The sequence below is a fragment of the Neolamprologus multifasciatus genome, chromosome 20, assembly GCF_963576455.1.
Source record: "Neolamprologus multifasciatus chromosome 20, fNeoMul1.2, whole genome shotgun sequence".
In the NCBI taxonomy this organism is placed as follows: domain Eukaryota; kingdom Metazoa; phylum Chordata; class Actinopteri; order Cichliformes; family Cichlidae; genus Neolamprologus; species Neolamprologus multifasciatus.
The window spans coordinates 28,024,429-28,047,011 of record NC_140458.1 but is presented as its reverse complement, the minus strand read 5'-3'; the positions used below and the strand labels follow the sequence as shown (position 1 = coordinate 28,047,011).

The window sequence follows — 22,583 nt, the reverse complement described above, 5'->3', positions numbered from 1 at the left end:
TAAAGTTGGTTACATAATGTGTTTCTTCGGTAAAGCCAGTGCAACAGCTGTGCCCTCGAGTTTGTATGTGCTTGTGAGTATTTAAGTCTGTGTGCAACATGGCCTTCATTTACGCACGCAGAGGGTAAGTTTGAGGTTCTAAACACCTGCTTTCTAGCAGTGGGCTGTTACAAGCCAGCGTGGGTATGGTTCACGGCTGAAATACAGATACACACACAGCATGTGTCTATTGCTACCTTATTACCATCCTGTCAGAGCAAATTAGATCTGGACTGTGAAGACAGGAGCTTGGGGAAAACTCACATACACACACCACTTTACTGCAGTCATCTGGGGATATGGGTTTAACAATGCCTGCTCTCTCTGGAGATCAGGCTTACTTTGGCTCAACAGATAAAGCCATAGAGGGGTCCTAGTTAATAGTACACTGACATCTGTGTCACATCCAAGAGTAAATGATACACAAGTGTGCGTGTGTGTGTTAGCTCTCATATATATACCAGATAGTCAGGTTCTTGTGATCTCCTTTACTTGAAATCTGGATCTGCCTGCTTGCATGTTCAGTTTTAATGCCATGCATGAGTAAAACAGTGTCGGAGCCTCCCATAAAAGTTACAAGCCCAACTGAAGCAGTCCTTGGCAGATTATGATTTAACCATTCAAATAAAAGCAAAAACATAGCTCTTGAAGAGGCTCTACACAAAGCAGAGGCAGATAATCTTGTGTTTTCTCATAAAACTGGGTGGGTCATGTTAATGAACATTAGCCAAAACAGGAAGTAGATTAATTTTAATTTTGCCAAATGTACTAATGCATGAAGGGGGGGGGGGGGGAGAGAGAGTAAAATAGCACTTTGACAAACTAATGTTTGTCTAAAAAACAAAACAAAAACACCCCACAAATGGCTCATAAATACAGATAAAAAATCCAAAAGTAGTCTTTTTATCTACAAAAAGGGTCACTGTTTTGTTTATCACATGAGCAGTCAGTGGTGACACACAATTACACTGATATCCTATTTCCCTTATTTAACGGGGAACCTAATATATTTCATGTGAAATTAGAAGAAAATTGCAGTCCGGGCACCTAACTTATGTCTTACAGTAGTGATGTCAGTATGGCTTCATAAATGCACACTGTTTTCTATATTGGTAATTACTGTGATGAAGTCTAACAACACTCTGACTTCAGATGTGTCGTCATGCAACCAAAGTCAACAAGTCTTAGCTTCACAGAGAGCAGTAGTATACTTTTTGCCCTTTTTTCACATGTTTAGTTGTTCCTCCACCTCATTCACTGGAAATCATGTCCATAAGAAATGTGGTCAGCACACAGCACTCGAGGTGAAGCCTGCAGAAAAGCAAGGCTGGAAAACAACCCACCCATTAGTTCAGGGTTAAAATTAAATGGTCTATCACTGACTGTAAGTGTTCTTGAATAAACTAGAATACTGTTTTCTATAACTAACAAGATGAATATGTGCTGTAGTTAACTTAGACATCAATGCTAAACATGCCAAAATCCATAACAATGTACTATGCCTTTAACACACATGCACATAGCACTAACATTCTTCCATCATTGACCTCAAGTTCACCTGCTCATTCATCTATCAGTCCTTCTTCCATAAGAGCTTGGTAGGTCTGAAGATATACAATTTGTGATACACTGAACGAAAAACATAACATAAGCTGGTTTCTTAAAAGAGGTGCATTGAGAAAAATCCCGACACCACCTGGGAAGATTTAACTTCAGCTTAACCTAATTTTTACCCTTTCCCAAACACACTTTTCTCTCCCTTCAGCACAATCCCCATTTCCCTTAAGCGCTACCATTCACCCACCAACAGGGAGGACACATTCCAAACTGCTTAAAATGATTTGTTTTGATCCGACTCAAACTCACGAACAGGTCTGATCGCTGCAGGTACCATAGGCAAGAGGCACAAAGACGAGAGAGGGAAAAAAATATATATATATTCTCACACAGAATTTAAGATCCACATATAGACCACAAAAGGCCATTCTTGGAAACACTGATGTACTTTGTTCAGCAAAAAGCTGCTATAATGCCCACCTCACTGCTGTTTGACTGAATACATGCAGACAATACTTTGTTTTACGGCTGTTGTCTGTAATTTTGCCCTTTACATTTAAAGCACACACTGATTTCCGGACCACTGTTGCTTAGTTTTCACGTTCCTTTATATGATCAATCTAAAAGACTAACTAATCACATATTTTACAAGTTAATACTGTCCTCCTCCATGATTTTACTGTATCCTCAAATGGTGCCTAAATTTTTTGGTGTTTTTTGGTGTTTTTATTTAAATGCAAAAGATTGATTCCCTCTTCTTAGTGTCCAGAAGTTTTCAAAGGCTCATCTAGTTTCTTTTGGGCAGAGACAAGTCCATAAGAATTGCTTTTAACCTCCTAAGACTCGAACTCTTCCATAGCATGCATTTTTAATTTCTCTTTGATATTTGGGCATATTGGGACCCGATGAATGTAAAAACAAAGAATTACCAGATTTTTTTTAAAACCTGATTTTTGTTTCTAAGAAAAAATGAGAGCCACATATGAGGACATTCATTTAAAATTTCGATAGAACAGTGGCACTATAATGTCCTCGTAAGTGGATATCAGGCCCTTGTAGAGCTAAATTTAGTATTTTGGTCTAAATAACCCAAAATGTGATGTCCACATATGTGGACACCAGGTCCTAGGAGGTTAAGTTCCCGTTGGTTGTCTGTGTCCCCTGATTGTAGGCAGTATACTGCTTGATTCCATATAACACTGAGGGCTCTGATATATTTAGCGCTGCCCTGGGATTACTGCTGCTGTGATACTGCAACCATATTTCAATGCTGCCATGAAGGTTGCACTGAAATGACAGTGGTATGAGGAGCTACACCCGCAGGATCTTATCACAAATTGCTGATCTGCAGCAGTTCACATAAGTGATGATCACTGCACTGGTGATCTGCTGCTGCACTGTGTTTACTTCAGAACAGACCATTTTAATGCGATATAAAGTCTAGGCAGTGACGTGAACAGTGAGATGACTTTTCTCTCGTCCTGTGGTTTTTTAGAGCTATGCACTTCACCACCATGTGTGTCAAACTGCAACCAAAGTCAACAAACAAAACAGCAAGTAGACGTGGATCTTTCGGGGTGATTTAGGTGCAGTGTTGAGGTGAGAAACAATTGTGCTGCAGAAATCTTTTCAGCCCCACCCCCCAAAAAATCTGAAAAGTAGATCTCTAATATTTAAAAATAAATCTATTCTAAAAACCCATCAACTCTGGTCTGATGACTTTGCTGCTCAAGTGTTCCAGTGTAGCCAGTAGATGTTTGGATAATTTTCAAATGTCCATGCTAATGGCTAAGGAAAAAAAAGTATATCTAAACCTTAACTGTAAAATAGTTTGTTTACAATAGTCAGTTTAAAAGTGACTTGGGTACTGTCAGTCTGCAGATATAATAAAATTGTGTGTGCACATGCTTTTATGCATTTCCAGTGTGTGGGTGCATAAGGCTGCGCATGCAAAGCGTGAAGTGCTCTCCCTGCAGTCATGTGGCTGAGGGGGTTGGGGGCGGGGTAGGGTGGTGGTGGTGGCGGTACCAAGTGTACGCCTGAAGTTGCCTTGGCAACCTAACACAAAGAAGATCTCATTGCCATAACAACACAACCCCCTTCACAATCTCCCCCCCCCACACACACACACACACACCCCCACCCCACCCCAAACAATCCAGCTCGTAACAAGTAGAAGAGCACCCCCCTCCTCGTGTTTTTTCCATTTCTCTCCATCCCTCCCTATACTCCCACGCACAGCTATAACAGCATTAACAGATGGAGGGAAGAGTAAAATAGAGAGGGGGCCACAGAGGAAGAAACAAAAACACCAGAAGGGGTGATAGAGTGATTCTGACTGTGGAGGGGGAAACAAAGTGAAGGAAAAAAAGAAAAAAAGACTAAAATGCCTTGATGGCATTTGATGAGTGATGACTATTGAGCTACCTTGTATGACTATCAATACAGAAAAGGAAAAAAGGAAGGAAAAAAAGAGCACCCTGACTTGAGACTGTGCATAAATACAGGAAGTGGGCAAACCGATATGACGGGTGGGGGTGGGGGGGGGGGGGGGGAGAGAGAGAGAGAGAGAGAGAGATTCCCTGCTTGGTGTTTTCTATCGATTTCCCTTGCAACCTTTCTCAGTGTGTAACTGTCTGCTCAGCCCATCGATACATCATTCAGTTAGCTGGAGGAGACCAAATGAGGTATTTAGCCACAAGACGCTTCAAATTCCAGTTCTGCAATGTTTGCTTCAACAACAGGCCTACTAGGTGATGACACTAATAAGACTGACAAGTTTGAGAGATACAGTTGAAGAAAACACAAAAGACAGATCTGCTACAGTTAACAAGGAATAAATGAGCCCCAACTTAAACTAAGGAAGCAGTGCTGGCTTTCAAAGCGAAGTGCTACAAGAAAAAAGTTACAAGTTTGGATTTGTCTGGTATTAGCTGCTCACACCTCCTAGTTTCCGTTTAACCACTCTTCCTGGAATAGTAACACTGAAATGGAGGAAATTTTTGGCTTTTAAAAGACCGGGTCAGTCCATTACATTAGCCATCCTGGCAGAGAGTCAAACACCATTTAGAGTCTTCAATCTATTAAACAGAATGAGTCTGGCAGAATAAAATAGTGACGGGGACTTAGGGCTGTTCGATATAACGATATATATCGGATGACAATGTAAATACGTCTATCGTTTCAATTTACGCTATCGTTTGTTTAGTGGTGTCGCAAAATAAACTGTTTACAGCAATATTTTTTCATTATTTTGATGGTCACTGTAGTGGCTATATTAATTTCTTAAAGTTTTCTCTCTCTTTTATATTTAATTTAACCACACTACAGACAGACAAGTGTTTGTTTTTATGCATTGTCGTTAGCAACAACAGCGGTAAAACCACCGCGTGTCCACTTGTTCCACATAAACCTTTCACAATAAAGCTCAAGATCCTGTTGAGACTTTTCAAAATAAACTGAATCACGTGAAAGAGCAGATTATTTACGGATGAGAAGCAAAAAAGAGCCGTCAGGTGCTAAAAAATAAACCTTAGACTCAAACGTTAGAACAGGCTTTTCCCCGCAGCACGCTGTGTAATAAATACTCAAAGAAAACGGCGGCCGTTAAAACTTATGTCTAAAAATGTATAGTTTCATGCATCAGTTAAAACACTTGACTCCAGGTTTGCGACGCCCAGCTGAAAACACTTCATGCAAGTCGAGCTGCCCGAGATTCACAGAATTTACATAAAATGTTACATTTTTGTGATTTATATCATTATCGGACAATAGATGTCTTAATATCGGGATATGAGATTTTGGTCATATTGCACAACCCTACGGGGACTTGATCGTGCTTGGCATGTATGTGCTGCTGGCAATTTTTCAGAACAACACTGAAAATAGACTATGTGTGACTATTTGACACCCTTTATTAAATTAAGAAAATTTACCTTAAAGTCTAAAGTCCCTAACTCAAGTTTAAAAAATGATACACATGCACACGTCCTATTACGGGAGGGGGAAGACCATTATTTTGCCAGCATATAAAACATAAGGGGTAGTGGTTGACTCATTCCAAGCATCAGGGTGCAGCTGAAGAAGTGTAATGATTGATTGCTTTTTTATCTCTAATTCCACAGTAGCAACTCCCAATTACTGAGAAATTTGTATAGTTTCATCCCTACAACTTGGCTGAACCTGCAAAAATAAAATGTTAGTATTATTGTTTTGATATTGTTGCTTTATGTCTCATAGAAAAAACAACAACTGCATCTATAATGTTCACAGATGATCTATGAATACATCTAAAATATAAAAACACACATTCAATAATCTTTCAATAAATGCAAAAAAACAAATATAATAACTTAGTTGGTACTAGCCCTGAGAATAAACTACGACTTTACAGACATTTGTGATTTGGATTTGATGTATTCTATCTATTCCTCTCTCCCCCCCCCCCCCTCTCTCCCTGCTCAGCAACAGTTCCTGCCATCTGTTCCTCCTCTCTCCATCTTTTTTCATCCAGTCCTCTCAGCCTCTATGCTTATGCCTGTTCCTCTTACTTATGCCTCTCAAGGCCTGATTGATAAGAGCGTCAGGGGTCAGGGTCAGATGTGGAGCTTCCCCTCACGTGTTGCCTCTCCTCCAGAGCTAGCCGCCAAGGACTTCAGCAAGACTCTGCTGGCACGCCCTCACATAAACACACTCGCATGCATTTACAAACAGTAGCTTAAACAGGCATTTGGACCCACAGCAAGACAGAAAGAGCAATCCACACAGATACATAAAGCATAAGAAAGGTGTTCATATAGGCACACAAACAGGAGATGTAGACCCATAACTGGCAAGCTCAAAAGCAGACTCAATAAAGCACATCATCAGCTCGAGAAGTACTGCACACTCCCTTGTACACTGAATACAAATCCACTCACTGGAGGGAAAAGTACAGAGGACTGGCAGACTGGTCTGAAGTGGAGGGAGAAAAAAAATCTCTGCCATTACCCTGCATGTCCTCCTCCGCAGATAACATTTACACATGTACCCCTATATATCAGCAGTCAGTAACAATAATACATTTTTTTAATACAATTTTTAACAGGGATTTTTAATGAATACAGTTTTAAATTTAACTAAATGCATAGTAGGGAATAGGGGCAATATACCCTCAAAATTATATCACAATATTTCAAGAAGATTTCTGAAGATACAGAAAAAATACATAACATTTCATCAATGCTTGCAGCTTGCAGGCAGCATTATTTATAATATCCTTTTCTAATGAACAACTGTCAGAAATGACCCATTACATAATTTGAAGTGTGAAGCTATTGAAGCAAGGTGCCAGCACCAGAAGCATTACAGTGCAACAGTAGTGACACAGCAATATATCCAGCATAAAGATGTAAGCACTAAAGTAGCCTAGGTAGTATTTTCTCTGGAAATTTTAAGTAAAAGTATAATATAGTTGTTTAACACTTTAGTTTAACAGCAACAGAAGTAGGAGTAAGAAGTAAGAGTTAATCCTGTAAAATAAAATTGAAAAACATTTTCTAGCTGGTATGTTGTATATCTTGGGCCAAGATTTTTAACCAGTTGCTTTAAAACCCTGCCTTTTTACCATGTGACCACCTCAGTAATTTCCATCCACTATTTGCTCTTCCTGTCATATGGTGTCCAGCTAGCAAGTGAGTCGTTTGTTTACTTTTGGGTCGCATATCACCAGCTTCTAGCATCTCCTCCTGTGTATCCTTGTACTCACTGGTATGTTTTTGAAGTGGTGAACCAAGTTTGCCGTTTCCATCTTGTTCACTAGCAGGAACAATCTTCTTGCAGATTTCCCAAAGTACTATGCTTTGTTATAGGCTGTTAAGCTAGTTCTCTTTTTAGGTACTAAATCTTCATGGGAGGCCTTACAGGCAGCTTTGCTCACAGACATACCTAGTCTCATCTCCCTAGTGCACACAACAACTAAGGTAAATGCATAATGTTGCTATAGCAATGATATCACGATATGACATTTTAATATCATGTAAAAATTTATACTGGTATTATTGGGCAATATGACACGGCACAGCTCTAGTGGGGATACAATAGGTGGACATGGTGGGCGAAGTCCAAGGGTAGTGAATGTTTGTCTTTTTTTAATTTTTTTTATTTTTATTGGGCAACAAGAGAGCTACAACAACTTATTCCTTTTAGACTGGTCTTGTTGACCAAATGTTTTTTTTTTTTCATAACTCTAGGTGAACTAAGCAGCAAGTGTAAAAAACTGAAAAAAAAAGTGGTGACAAAATAGCTTTGCAGTAAAAATTAAATAATTTGATCTCAATTGTCTTATCAAGAACAGTATTCTCACCGTTTTCTGATAAATCAGTTCAGTGTGTGGTTTCTGAATGTGCCAACACTTGTGGTTGCTTTACTGAGAGGAAGCAGATTGCTAACAAACCTTGTGGCATCTTTTTGTGTCATACTGGGTTAAAATATGTAGTGCAATGCAGGTATCAAGAACGCTGACATATCATGCCTGCTGGTTGCAGTGCGTCATACCAGAGTCAAATTATGAGTGTCAAGCAACCTGCCAATTACTGCATCTAGCAAATTGGGACCTTACCAAATAGACAGAGCACACTCTGAAAATGCTTAATATTTCAACAAAATTATAGTTAACATCAGTTCATAACTGCACGTTCATATCACCAGCAGTAGGATGGAGATTACAAGGATCAAGCTTATGAACTTTGGACTTTTTTTTTTTTTTTTTTTTTAAAGTTCAACACCTAAAATAAGCAAGATAAGTCACAGCAGCAAAAACTATGGTTGTACTGTTGACAAATACATGACATCAATCTCATCTGTTAAGCCTCAGCCCAAATAACCAAAAACAACTTTTCAAAATAACTCTTTTTAACAGTTGGAAGACTGTGCAAGAAATAGTTCTTTATGGATGCAGACTAATAACATAACCTGTTAATCAGGACTGCATAGAAATTTAGAAGATTTTAAGCAGCAATTCTTCAGGAGTTCACGGGAGGAAAAAGACAATTGAGTGGTGAGATATGAGGTGCTACTGCAATGAGCCAAGCAGGATTTTGGCAAGTGCTGATATAGATTTTTAAGGAGGGAGGAAAAATAGCTTTTATATCTCTATAAAGAGCAGTAAATCTACCAGCTACATCTTATACCCCATCTTAGGCAATTCGGCATAAAACAATAGCTTGTACAGTCCCTGTGACATGCTGATGCAAAAACTAATGGTTGATGACATGTAATATAGAAAGTATGGACATAAAGGGACAAAGAAATTAAACTGGCACAGCCTATAGTTAGCTGTGATTTACCATGTGTAGTGGAATTTATGACTATGTAATAATTTATTTTTTGTTTTATTCATCTTATCCTCCACATTGTCTTTTCCTATACTTTTGATATGTACATACTACTTTTTCCCCCCTTCTGTTTATGTTGGTCTTGGAGGATCTACCTTGCTTGTATCTTTACACTGCCCTTTCCTTCCTTTTCTAGAGTACTGTGCTTGCAGTGGCATTTGCTGTAAATGTTGCATCCTACTGTTCACTGATTAAGACTATTTCGATTCGTCCTTGCCAAAACAAACGTCTCGGCAGTTCTCAAAGCCTATACCTTTATCTTTTTTGTCATAATGCTTCTTCTTTTTGCTATTACACTCAGTTTAGTTACTGTTTCAGTCTGTTTCACACCATGCGACTTTCTGCTCACTCCACATCCTGCCTATGATTTAACTCTTACCATCTCTCAACACAAAAAAAGTCTCGTCCTCTCCCTCTTTCCTCTTGCCCCATATGTGACTCACTCATTTTCCCAGTATCTATCTCCCTCTATCACACGCTCCCTAAGACTTAGGCCCTTAAAAGGAAGTAACCCTGTACTGCTTATAGCTGCATTGGTGTTAACCCTTTCCCATCACCACAGCCATCAGGTTTGCCAATGCCTCTAATGTCTTTAAGCTCAAATTGACAATTTTTCTTCAATCTGTCACAAAATGTGATATTAAAGTAACATTGTCAAAACATTCTCACTAATACAATTTCCTGTATTACCCGTGTTTACGGGAACTGGATAGTTTTTGACCACTAAAAATCAAATGCACTCCAAAGTGAACTTGTAGCAAGTAACCAGAAAACCCAAAAAATGTGCCCTGCCACTTCCTAGTTAGATTCACACAGGGAGCAAAATGTTTTCTTTGTGTCAAGTAGAAGGTACATTCTGGCTTTTTAAAATGTACTACTTTCCAAAGTCAACTTGTAGCTGGCTGTAATATAACAAACCTGTCGTCCTTTGTTTTTGGTGAGAAAGATAACTCAAAGAGTCATCTATGGAGTGGAAAGCAAAACACATCCCTTAGGAGATGGTTTACTGTGTAACCCAAAAAGCACACAATTCACACAGAGAAAAAAATAAATTGGCTGCACAGCTTACATGCGAGGTGGCTGAAAAGATCGACAACACAGCTAAAAATGTAATGTTTATTTTGATTACTCAGCTATCCGAAGTCTGACTTAGGTATATACTCCAAGTTATACAAAAGTCTCACTAAAATTTCAAAGTTTGTAAGCAGCAGCAGCAATGGCAGCACAGACACAGGCGTACGAAGGCTTTTGCAAATGATATTCAAGCACCACGAGAAAGTGCTTATTTAAGGTCTTTGGAAATCCCCCATGCCCCTGGTAGTGTTAATACTATGCAATTCCCAAGTATTTACACAGGGTAGCAGTTAGTGCAGCGAAAGAAGCACCACTCTTTTACAAACATCGTGAGTGTGCCATCTTTTTCAATTATTGGACATCACATAGCATCAATGAAAAAAACAAACAAACAAACAAACAAACAGGCACAGACAAACTATGCTACATGACACCAAGACTAATCAGCGTCAAGTGTCACTTGAATCCAGCAGCAGTTACTTAATGCAATCCTGACCATTCTGAGTAAACTAAGAGGTTACAGTTCACTGATGATTGTCTACCTAATAAAATACATATTACTGACTCATAACCTAGTAGTTATGACTTGATTATGGGAGTGACCAAGCTAAAATGACTACACTGTAGTTTGTTTTCCCAGACTTCTTCTCTCAGGGGGGCAATACACTGTCTCTAATGACCAATATGCTGCCTCCTCCCAAAAAGAAATTCTTAGAAACACCACATTCATGAAGACAGCTAATAGTTACTGGGGATCACTGATGACAGCTTTATGCTGATGTCAAAGCTGATGCACAGTACTTGTGCCAGTATCGAGGAATTTGTGCAATCTTGCACAAGAAAAAGGATGATAAAAGATGGTTAATATTACAAAAAACAGAGGAAGACCACGGGAACAGTTTAAATTCCTGCAGAAATGGCGCTGAAGGATTCACCTGTGTTTTGGAGGAATTAGGACTACGGGATTATGAGGTTAACACGATGCTTCTAACACAATTCAGCAGAGTGTGGCTGAGTATTGGCAGTGATAGCAGCCCAAAACAAGCTGCCAGCTTGTCAGAGACAAGTAACAGCCAAGATATGAATACGAGTATAATTGCAACAATTAAATTTCCATTTAAAAAAACGTTTAAAGACCAAAAACTGTTTGGTTCTTAAGTAATGTTTAGTACGTTAATGTTAGCAGAATCTGCGATATATCTGACAGTTTGCTGGATTATAAATCTGCACAAGTTGGGCATTATTATCAGTCACCGGTGAAAACTGACGCTGCAGAACGTATATGACAGCAATCCCCCTTCTGACTTTATCTGGTACTAAATTTATGAACCTAGCTGGTGTAGTTTTTCTGCAACATTTATCATCTGTAAATAGCAGGAAATAATTTATAGTCCTTAGCCTCAGGCGCCTGTGTCATGACCAACCTCGATTCCCCTTTTGGTGACTCCGATGTCGTGCAGAGAACTCCCAGATTATGGTCCTGCAGTTTTCTGTGCTTTTGCTTTTCCATTTTTTTGTGAGCAAGACTTTAGTTGAAAGAGATGAACACAGACCTCTCCTACATTGAGTTTTTCTTCACTCAAGTTGCTGTATTAAAGACTGAAATGTTTATGGAATAAAACTTAACAGTCTGAATGAAGACTGCAACGTGTCAGACTAGAGATTCACCAGTAATGAAAATAATCTGAGCTTTGGCAAGTACATTAACAGGAACTAAGGTTAGTTTGCAGACTACAGACATACAGCAGCTACATCTATCATAACCTTCTACAAAGTGAGAATGTAGTGTGAATTTATGTACAGGGTGCCATAAATAATATCCCCAGCATAGAGACACAATTTATAATCTTTTTTTTTTGTTGCTTAGTTAATTTTAGTAAAGTGTATATAGACGCGTTTTCGTAACCACATGTAGGGTGAAGCATCTTTAATTATGTCATCATGTGAAGTGTACAGGTGCTACACAAGCGCATTACAAAGCATCCAATTTAAAATTAAATAACACACAAAATTTAGCACAGCAACATACCTTGCCATTATGAATAACATTACTTTGATAGATTGATAAAGATTTATGTATCCCATGTCAGAAAAGGGCTCAAGGGATGACACATCCTTCATATGACAAAGGCAACCAAAGCAAAAAACATGAATAGCTATAATGAATCATGTGCCATCTGGCCAATATCAATATTAGTACCAATATTAGTCCTCACACCAGACAGTGGTATTACAGCCACTGACTGGTTACTGCTCAGGATGGTATTTTGTACTCTTATTTATGTACTCCCAGAACCCGAAGGATCTTGCACATTTGCAAATGTGAAAATGTGCATTCCCAGTGCACCAATGTCCATACACTGAATGGTAAAGGCTACTTTGGGGGTACAAAGCAGATCTAGATAATATTAGGGAGTTGGTGTTATTGCTGTGGCTAACTGATGTAAGATTACTTGTACCCATGATAATGCTGCATGCATTTATTTTAATCTGCAGGATGACGAAGAATGTCATTAACGCCCAAGTTAAAAAAAAAAAAAAAAAAAAAAAAAAAGACCTTCAACAGTACTGTGTGGTGGTACAACTATGAACTGCAGAACAGTCAGCCTGCACAGCCTAGAGCGTAACATATTCTGATCAAAGCACTGAAGTATAACATAAACAAGGCCAATGTGGTTTCCCATTACATGACCATTTACAGTCACAAAAGTGGGTCTAAATTCCAAATTCTCAAGCTTATGTTTACAGTTAAATGTCAAATGCTAGTGAATTTAATTACCTAACTCATGGGTACCACTTGTTATGCCACTGAAGCAGCCAAGCGTGTTTGACCTGGTCCTTCAGTCAAGTCAACAAATCCAACCCAGTACACATAATTAGGTTGTGTTACTATGGAAATGAAGGAACTCTATAAGATTTAGAAAGATAAATATACAACAAACAGCAAAAGCAAACAAGTGACAGGTTGCACTCATCCTCCTTTTGTTTTTAATTACTCACTCTTATTTTCTTTGATTCTCACTTGCAGCTTCAATTCTTACTGACTGCCAATGAACAGAGCAGCTACTCTTTTAAGAAGAAAAACAGTAATAGGGTTACACAAACCCACATTATCAGAAGTGCAACGCAAGGACAGGGCTATGAAAGTCAGTCATATCAAGGCTATGCAAATATATTGCTACAGATACTTGTCATGGAAGTGAGGGCTGTGAACTACCTGTGACCTCCCAACTTTCTTTATCTGATTCACAATTATGTGAGACCGCTCCCTTTCACTGTCATGTCCAGCAGCAATTGGCTGAGAGTATTCTCAAGGACAGTGGTTTCTATGGTAACAATAGCTGCAATAGTGTAGAGCGCAATGTTGAAGGCAATCTACATGTCTTGAAACCAACAATTTCATTTTTATTTTAAAGGTAGTTATTTAGACTCCCTATTGTCAGGTAAGTGGTGAAAACTACTGGTGGGTTTTGGGATTCACCATTTATCATTATCAACTGTTAGCAAATAAAACAAATTTCTTTCACCAAGTATAGTCCATTCACATGGTTTTGTTAAAAGCAACCTGCCATTTCCTCCTACAAGGTGGTTGTGTTTTCAATCATGTTTGTCTGTAAACTACAAAACATCCCAAAATCTTGGGAGGGGGGGAAAAAAAACACAAAAAACAAAACCGGCTTTGAAATTAATGCTTACTTTTAAAGTGGCGACACTGATCCATCATCATCATCAAATGAGAAACAAGGCAAACTGCTGGATTTTTTCCTAATAGATTTTTTTTAAGCCAGAGAACAGAGTACATTTGTACATTTTGGTAGAAATATAGACAGTAGATCTGTAGGTCCAAGGTAAATGAGTAAAGAACCAGCGAGTGTTACAAGTTGCTACTGTTATAGCTGCTCAGCATAGCTGTTTATCTGTCCACTTACATTAACTAATTATGGTCGTCTAAATCAATTAGCAGCATATGTTAATGTTTAAACTTTTCTTTATGCAGCAAGTGAGAAACATCAGTCTGTGTGTTTCTCTCTCAACAGGGCCACACATTATGCAATATGGAAGGTGGATCAGGAGGCCTGTTCTGCTGCCTAGCAGTGACACCAAAGGTGGATGATATGATCGATAGACTATGGAGCAAATTGTCCAACTCTGCAGACCATTTTATTTATTTTATTACTGTTCTAGTAAGTGTTTTAATTCCAGATGTTGCATTCATAAATGGTCTATAACAGGCTTACATCTTGTTTTAAAATGAACACTGGAAGTCCAGAAGGAATAGCTCTAGTATTGATGTAAACTACCACCATTCCCTACAACCATTCCCTCCACACTAACCCATAGTGTGGGTTGGTATGGAAGGAAGGGTTTTTGGAAGGCTGAGGTTTGAGGCACATGAATGACTCCAGTTTGTTATAACCTATATACCTCAGGTTCATCTCTCCTTTTACAAATCAACAAGTTTAGAAATTTAAAAAAAAATCCCCAATGACTTTTGCCTAACACAAAAAAAAAAAAGAAAAAGAAAAAAAAAGGCTAATTTCAAACAAGCATTAGTGCTTGTCTACATAAAGCTTTCTCCTTGTGCATTCAATAAAATCCCATGAAATATAAAGTTCCAGGATGCCCAGTCTGAATTTTGTTGTGATTGTTTTTATTTGAACAACACATTTATACAAATACCTGCTGCCTAGTGGCTCCAATATTAAAATGTTATTTAATGAGATAAAGAAAACAAAAACCCTGCAAGGTTAATTTTTACCTCCTCAGCAACACTTGATGGAGGCCACTGTGCCACAGATTATTTAGATTGATTATAACAAATCTCCTTTAAGCAGTTATGCAACATAATATTGTATTATAGAATACTTCTGAACAGTATTTACATCCTGTCAGCTAAAGAGGCTGAAAGAGCAGATAAAGTCAAACTTTAAAGATATTTGGCTGATATTAACCACAGCTTTCTCGCTCATTCAGTCTCCTCTTCTCATTCATGCTTTCCTTCTTTCTCAGTACCTCGAACCCTTGTTAATTCTCTTTCTTACTGTGCCAAAGATGGTTCTGCTAAACCGCCCTAATAACCTCTCTCTCTAAGCCATGTCACCTAATGAGATTGGGCAAGTACATCAAGACAAACACACGCAGGCCAAGGGAGAAAGGAGATCGTGAGAATGACACAGTAGGTTCCAGTGGAAACAGAACGGCAAGTTGACAGACCGATTGGGAGAACAAAGGGAGGACATGACTGTTGACATAAAATCCAAATTCAAATGTTTAAAGAGTGTATATATCAATTTCAACATGATGATGTCATCTTTGTCCTATTTTTAATTAAAATATAGGATTTACATGATTTGCAAAATATGAATCATAAATTTCCTTTTACACAATGTCCTACTTATTTAAGAACCAAGGTTAAAATGATGTGTTCTGTCATGGCTAACACATAGGTAAACAACCTGCCAATGGAGGACATTAAATACTAAGTTACTATGATATCTTTTATTTTTTTAATAAATGCAGGTATTTTTGGTAGAAATTATTTAAAAAAATAAACTGATAACCGACCAGGTTTCAGGTTCGTCAGTTCATTCTTATCTCACATCACTAGGTTGTGAAACAGAGCTAAAACAACAACTGTTGGTCACAGGCTTATCTGAGTTTACGGCATTGAACAGGCAGCTGACTTCATACTAAATGAACTATTCAAAATGTGTATATACATACTCAGACAACAAAGTTTCCCTTCAGCATTTACCTTTGAACCTTATGTGAACACAATTTTTCCTCTACACCAGGGGTGTCAATCATAAGGCCCAGTGGCCAGAATCAGCCTGGTAAAAACTCTAATCCGGCCCACTGGAAGGCTTAGGGAAATGGCTATTCATACTTCAAAAGTAATTTTGTAAGAGATAGAGAATTAAATGACAGAAAAATTCATTTTTTAATCACCATCCACTATAGAAATTTCTGTTCAAAACTTTTCAGTTTTGTAATTACAGGAGTCTGGGCTACCAGGATTTTCTTTCTTTAATTGTACATATTTAATTTGTGCTGACAGCTTTCTTCCATTTGCTGCATCAGCATTTCTTTATCATGTAGAAAATCTGAGATGTACTTTTGCACTTTTTTCTGATCTTAAGATATCTCAAGGATTAAATATGTAGTTAAACTTCCATCCATTGTCAGGAAGGGGGACTTGCACTGATGCAGCCCACTTAAAACTGAAGTGATGTAAAATGAGTTCGACAATCCTGCTCTGTACTATATGCGCTATAATTTCCATTTATAGATGTTTTCTATATGAATACATGAGAGCAGCATGAGCTAAGAGAGAATAATCAACAATGGCTGCTCCATGAAAAGGAAAAGCACTTGTTCACACAGGAAGCATGTTTGCAGACAATTCAATAGTGGCTTAGAGTGCTCAAAAATGACAAAACAATATAAGACATATAGATCTGATACATTTCTGTGAGGATACATCTTTGGTATACATCAGGAATCAGTTAGAGTGCCATGAAATTGTGTGGAAAAAAAGCAAAAAAAAAAGCATTGGTTTACTTCTTAGTAAGGACCGGGATTCCCAAATTACAGCCTGGAGCTATGGCCCTCTGAGACAAATGTGGCGCCAGCAACAACCCTAAACGCTGAAAGAATGATTCCCACATCCTTTAGTTGTATTTGTTTCTTTTTATAATTTCAATTCAGGTCTTTGTCATCCTCCTTAACTTTGTTGCTATCCCATGCCCTCATCTGTTCACTCCCCTCTGTAGTTCCCCCCGCTTCTCTCCCAGGAGAAACATCAATAAATGAGCATGTTTCTGATACCTAGAATATTGGTTTAGTGTTAGTTTTATTGCCTTTATTTGGCCAGTGAATTGAAACTAAAACTCTTGCTTTGTGGATTGTCCAAATTGGGGGGGAAAAAGTAAAAAACAACTGGTTAAAACATTTTCTACAAAAAACATTGATGCTTCTCAGCTCTTTTATTTCCTGCTCTCTTTCTTCTTACTTTAATTTGCACATCTTCATATACAGTACGTATAGTAGGATAAATACAGCATGTTTTGTTAGAACACTGGGGTAAGCTAAATAACTTAGAGCCTTTAACTTTTTCAAAAAAAGACTATTGTTTTATTTTTCAAGAAAGAGTGAAACCAAACCAAACTAAAGTACAGACCTGATCATTTCCACTGATGGGAAGTCTGGCTCATACCATTATCTATTGCATATGACAATCAAAAGGTGAGACGTAACACATAATGAACTGAATTCACAAAACATCACACCTTCTTCTAATGCACCAAAGAGATCAACATGATGACATGACAGTAGTCTGCACTGGTCAACCTGACCCTTTTGCACGACTGGGACAGAGACAGTCTCCTGAGAGGGTTCCAGCCTGGATTTAATGTACACCAAGAAGGCTGGCATCATACTCAGATCTGTTGTCCAGAAGTATGTAATCTAGATGCCTCTGATGGCGGTAATAAATCTACATATATGTGTCACTGAAGGCTTTAACTGGACTGGCAAGGCAGGGTTCAGACAGCATTATGATTTACAAGAATAGTGTGCTAGAGCCACGGGATGCATATTAACTTCAAAGAGGAGCAGCAGAAGATAAAATGCAATCTCTCTCTTTAAGCCAGTCATCCCTCACCACTTCCTTATTTTGTTGCAGGGACTAAGATGGCTAGAGGATAGAGAACAAGGAAGTACAAAGGTTCAAATGATGTCTACTAGCAAATACATGCAAGCCAAGTTGTCTCATAGCCTGCTGTACCAATAACAATCCCTTAAATGGACAACGGAGATTAGGACAGCTACATAAATGTCTCCTGAAATCTCATTTCCACATAAAGTGTTTGAGACTTGAAGAGTGACTAAAGAACTGACACTATAGCCATCTCAAACTATTTTAGTGTATTGTTATTTTAAAAAGATATAGATCCAGAAAATGATGTAAAGACAAATACTTCAAAAAGTCATATACAGAAATATACAAACAGGACAATAGAATTAAGAAAATTTGTTGGTTTCCATATACATTTTTTTTTTTAATGAAAGACGTATTTGACCATAAACTTGGTTCAAATTCCAGTTGGTCATACTTCACATAACTTTTCTAACGTCTCTTCCACAAGATTTCTTCTTCTATATTATTATTACTAGCGTAGAGATGACTAAGACCATAAAATAGGTGTGGATAGTAATACACAACAAAGGATGTTTGTATCATGAATTTGGAACATCACATCTTCTGCTATGTACTCTACACGGCATTTAAAATAGATGGATAATGAGCTCTGGTATTAATGATTAGTCAATCCAGGCAATTTGTAGCTTATTTTCCAATTAATGCAGAAAATGAATATCATTATTAAATGTCTTGTAATTGTGTCTGCTGATGCACAACTTTGCCACTACTCCTCAATTTCTTGATTAAAGTGGTGTCACTGTCACACTGAAACTGCTGTGTGTAGGAAGGGCATGGAGAAGAGCAAAGGTGAGACAGACCCAGACAGATTTTATGACTTAATAATTGGTAATATCACGTATTGTCACCAACTGGGATAGGCAAAATTTTTCATAGTTGTATCTGAAGACTTTTCAGCTAGTACAGCCTACTCCTTCTTCTTCTTAATGCCATAAGTGTGGTATTACTCCCCTCTGAATATCCTATTCCCAGCACTCCATTATCTTACAGCTGGTTCAGTTTATGTGTTTGGGCTACCGAGTTTAGATTCAGTCAGGTTCAGTCTATGGAGGTAGCCAATCCTACGAGGGTCACACAAACACCATGCTGGTAATTTGATAATTACTTGCCCTGAACATGAACAAAAACCCTGTTTTCATCTGGTCATCTGGACAGAAGGCTAAAAAAAGGCATTTTCAAAACTTGTCTTTTTTGCATATGATAAAAATAAGACAAGAGTAAAGACAGCGACTGCATTAGTGAACTGTCAGCCAGGCAGAGTAGTATGAGCCGTCTGGGGGCTTTTCCACTTAACACCATCAGACTGCCAGTCCAACTGGTCTCCATAGTAGGCTGGATGAGATTTGCCTGAAGGCTAAAAGCACCCTGGACATACACTGCTGTCTACTAATCAGGTCACCTGTTGCACAACACTAAACTAAGCACGCAAACCTACAGATATAAAATTGTGTACACTTACAGTGACAAAAGTCATTTGAGTGTAAATGTACTCCCTCTTCCACTAATCACCGTTACCACTGTGCACAGACACAAAGTTCCTAGACGAAAATGAAAACTGACATCTCAGCTCGTCTTACTGAACCAATTATTAGTGTCTTTAGAGACAAAACAGTCTGTACTTTCATCCCAAATAAGTGAAACTAAAGCACAAAGCAATATTAAGGGGGGGAATGGTCCAGTAGCAAATGTATGAATTAAAGAGGGATAGAAAAAAAATGAAAACAGTAGCAGGATCACAATTTACATCAAAGAAAACTATAGGAGTCTCTCTGTTTTCTCTTTTAGAAACAGTTTGTTCTGACAATCGTGTTATGAGTTAATTTTATCTACTTAAAAAAAAAAAAAAAAAGCCAAATCAAACTGCTTAAGAGACAAAGGAAAAATGTGGAGGGAAAAAAGAGGGACATAGAGGGAGAAAGGCAGAACACTATGGGAGCAAAGGAAGAGACTGGGGGGAGCAGGGTGTAAACAACACTGAGGTGGTGGTGACAGAGTAAGGGTGGAGACAGAAAGAGGTCACAGGCAGAATTTCATTACATTGTGTGCGGCCATACTCTGAGCTAAATTACGCAGAGCCTTTGACACAAACCAAACATGCAAGAAACACATTTTATCTACTCCACACAGAAACAAACTGTGGTCTGCATTGACAGACACATCCACACATTTGTCAGCTCATATGCCAAACTCGAACTGATAAATTTTGAGCTCTGATGAAGCTTTCGGATTTGGCCAGATGATGAATTTTGGGACTGGGGGACTCTTGTGGCCATGCAAAACTAGAACACAACCACATCTTCAATGCAAATCTACAAGTGCATGACAGTGTTTTTCTATCATGTTGGACAGATATGACAGAAACGAAAACACTTGACACTTGCAACACAAACTCAAAAATATATATTTTTCCAATTACTGGTGTTTCAACCATAGAGCTTTAATGTTTCCTGTACATTTTCTTTGGTAGAAGAACTTAAATACATAAATTCCTAACAGTATTTACTCTTAACAGGGCAAACACACTTTAACTCAAAACATTTACTCTAGGTTTAATCACATCAAAACAAACCTGATGACACACTGTCACATTTAATTTGCACCTAAATAAAACAGCAAATGAGTTTGAGATCTGAAACCTTTTATCGCACTTTATTAAATTTTTGTAAGGCCCTCAATCCTGTTATTTAATGTGTTCCATTTTGATGACATTTAAAGACTGGTGGACACCCTTCTTAGAAAGATGTCTATGCATCATAAAAAAAATTTCTAACAGACCTTATCTCTTAATCTAATGGTGTGTTTAACAGCAACAGAAGATTTGCAGTCCGAAATGGATACCAACCATCTGGGAAAATTTGCACTTACTGTTGCAAGAGCTGCTGCGATGAAAAGGAAACACTGATGACGTTATGACTCCTCTCAAGATATCTGTTTTCAAAATACCAGTGCTTATAAATAATCAAAACAACACACTGAGGTAGAATTTTGAAAATATGGACCGATGCTTTTAAGGAAGGAAAAAAACTTTAAAGTGTTACAGTTAAATCATTACTAGACAAAACTGGCTAAGAGCTATTAATCTATGGAAAATCTGCACTCTGAAGAGAAAAATCTAAGCTAGCATTCTGTTATGAATCCATGCAGCACAACCATCTAGCTACAAAGCATTTCTACAAAGCTTTGTGCAGCTTAGAATAATTACATAAACCCATTCTCTTCTCCTCCCTCAATTATTTTTTAATACAGCCTCTGCTTTTTCCCTGCTGTCTTTCTTATAAAAACACTTTTAATTAGTTTCTATTATGATCTCTAGGAGTCATCTGTCCCTCCATCCATCTTTGACTAAAAAGCCCTGCTTGTTTCAGTCAGAGGCATCCATTCATCCCCTCCTGTTTCTCTTAGTGAACAAGCACTGCTAAACTGACAGTAGAGGAGGCAAGGAGAGGAAAACCACATATACAAATTAGAAAGATGCCCTTGTGTTGCACCCTTTTTCTCATTATCACTGTATTTCTGAAAACTGAGTAAAATGGACGCATTTCTTCTGGATTCAGCTACTAACCATTAAAAGGTAAGTATGATGCAATCCTAATATTCACAGAAGTGAATTTTACTCCTGCCAAATACAAATCTTAAATTCACTACCAGAAACCCACAGTTTGGTGTCCATGTCACCCGTTCAGCAAAAAGAAAGAAGATTATAAAATTGTCAATAAATGACTTCTTAAAAGCTCAGCCTCAATATAAAAAGGGTTACTTAAAAACCTGAATATCACCAAAATATGATGGATGTATAACTAAACCCCCTATTGTTAACCAGCTTAGACCTGTGTGGTGAGCCCTAAGTGGATTCAGGCAGCAGGAGTTAAAGAAACAAGACAAGTAAATTACCACAAGACGTCCTGTTTTTGTGCTCTAAATGTGAGAAAAATTACTCCTAGTCTTGAGCAGAAGGCATGCAAGAAAGGACATGCAGCAAGCACCAAATTCAACAAAATGCCCCAAATAACCAATCACAATTCAAGTAAGTAGAAGTATGACATTTGTATTTTACCAGCATAGTTTGCAGACTGTGCTGATAGTTATGCAGAATGTCCCCTTTATAGCTAACAGAACCAGGTTTGTATTTCTCACCTAGAAAAATAAGTAATGACGTTCTTGGTTTGTGGATTAAAAATGCTATTTTGGTGTCTCAAGCAACTGTCTTAGAGCACGTGCTAGTGAACTAACTGAATTAGATCACTCTTTATACCTATAGGCTGCAGCAGTGGTCAGGCAAGAGCAAATGATACCTTTCATTATGCAGGCCTGTGTTATTACCATCAGAAATTAATGTTCCCCTGGGGGAAGTATACACAAGCCTACTGGATAATCTAATGTCATGGAAGTCATGTGTGTGAACTCCAGAATCCAGATTTCTCCCTGGAGCACAACTGTTGCAGCTCCCTTTCCTTTATTATCCCCTAGAATGAGGTGTGATTGCTAAACACAGTGTACTTGGACACATTTTTTTATGTCGTCACCAGGCTGGAATTTGAACGGGTGTGAAATAATGCCAGAACACAACTGCTTACTTTCACAAGTATGCAAAAGGACTCACTGAAATTCAAATACATCTGGCGCGTGTACACCAAACCGTACGCGTGCGCGCACACACACACACACACAACTCTCTCAGCTGAAGTCACAGCTGTTTTACAGCGGGCAGAACCCATTTTGTATTAGCAGAAAAGGAAACCATAATCCCTGTTCACCATGTACCAATCTACAAGGCTGGCCAACATTGCTTTCAGCAGAGATTAAAACTGTATATTTAAAAC

The 22,583-nt window shown here is 38.2% G+C and overlaps 1 protein-coding gene across 1 annotated transcript in view; it reads right to left on the bottom strand.

Annotated features, from left to right (window-relative positions):
* The window catches only part of prkar2aa (protein kinase, cAMP-dependent, regulatory, type II, alpha A), a 44,349-nt gene that overhangs the window by 19,579 nt on the left and 2,187 nt on the right, over positions 1–22,583 (bottom strand). The gene's annotated exons all lie outside the window — the stretch shown is intronic.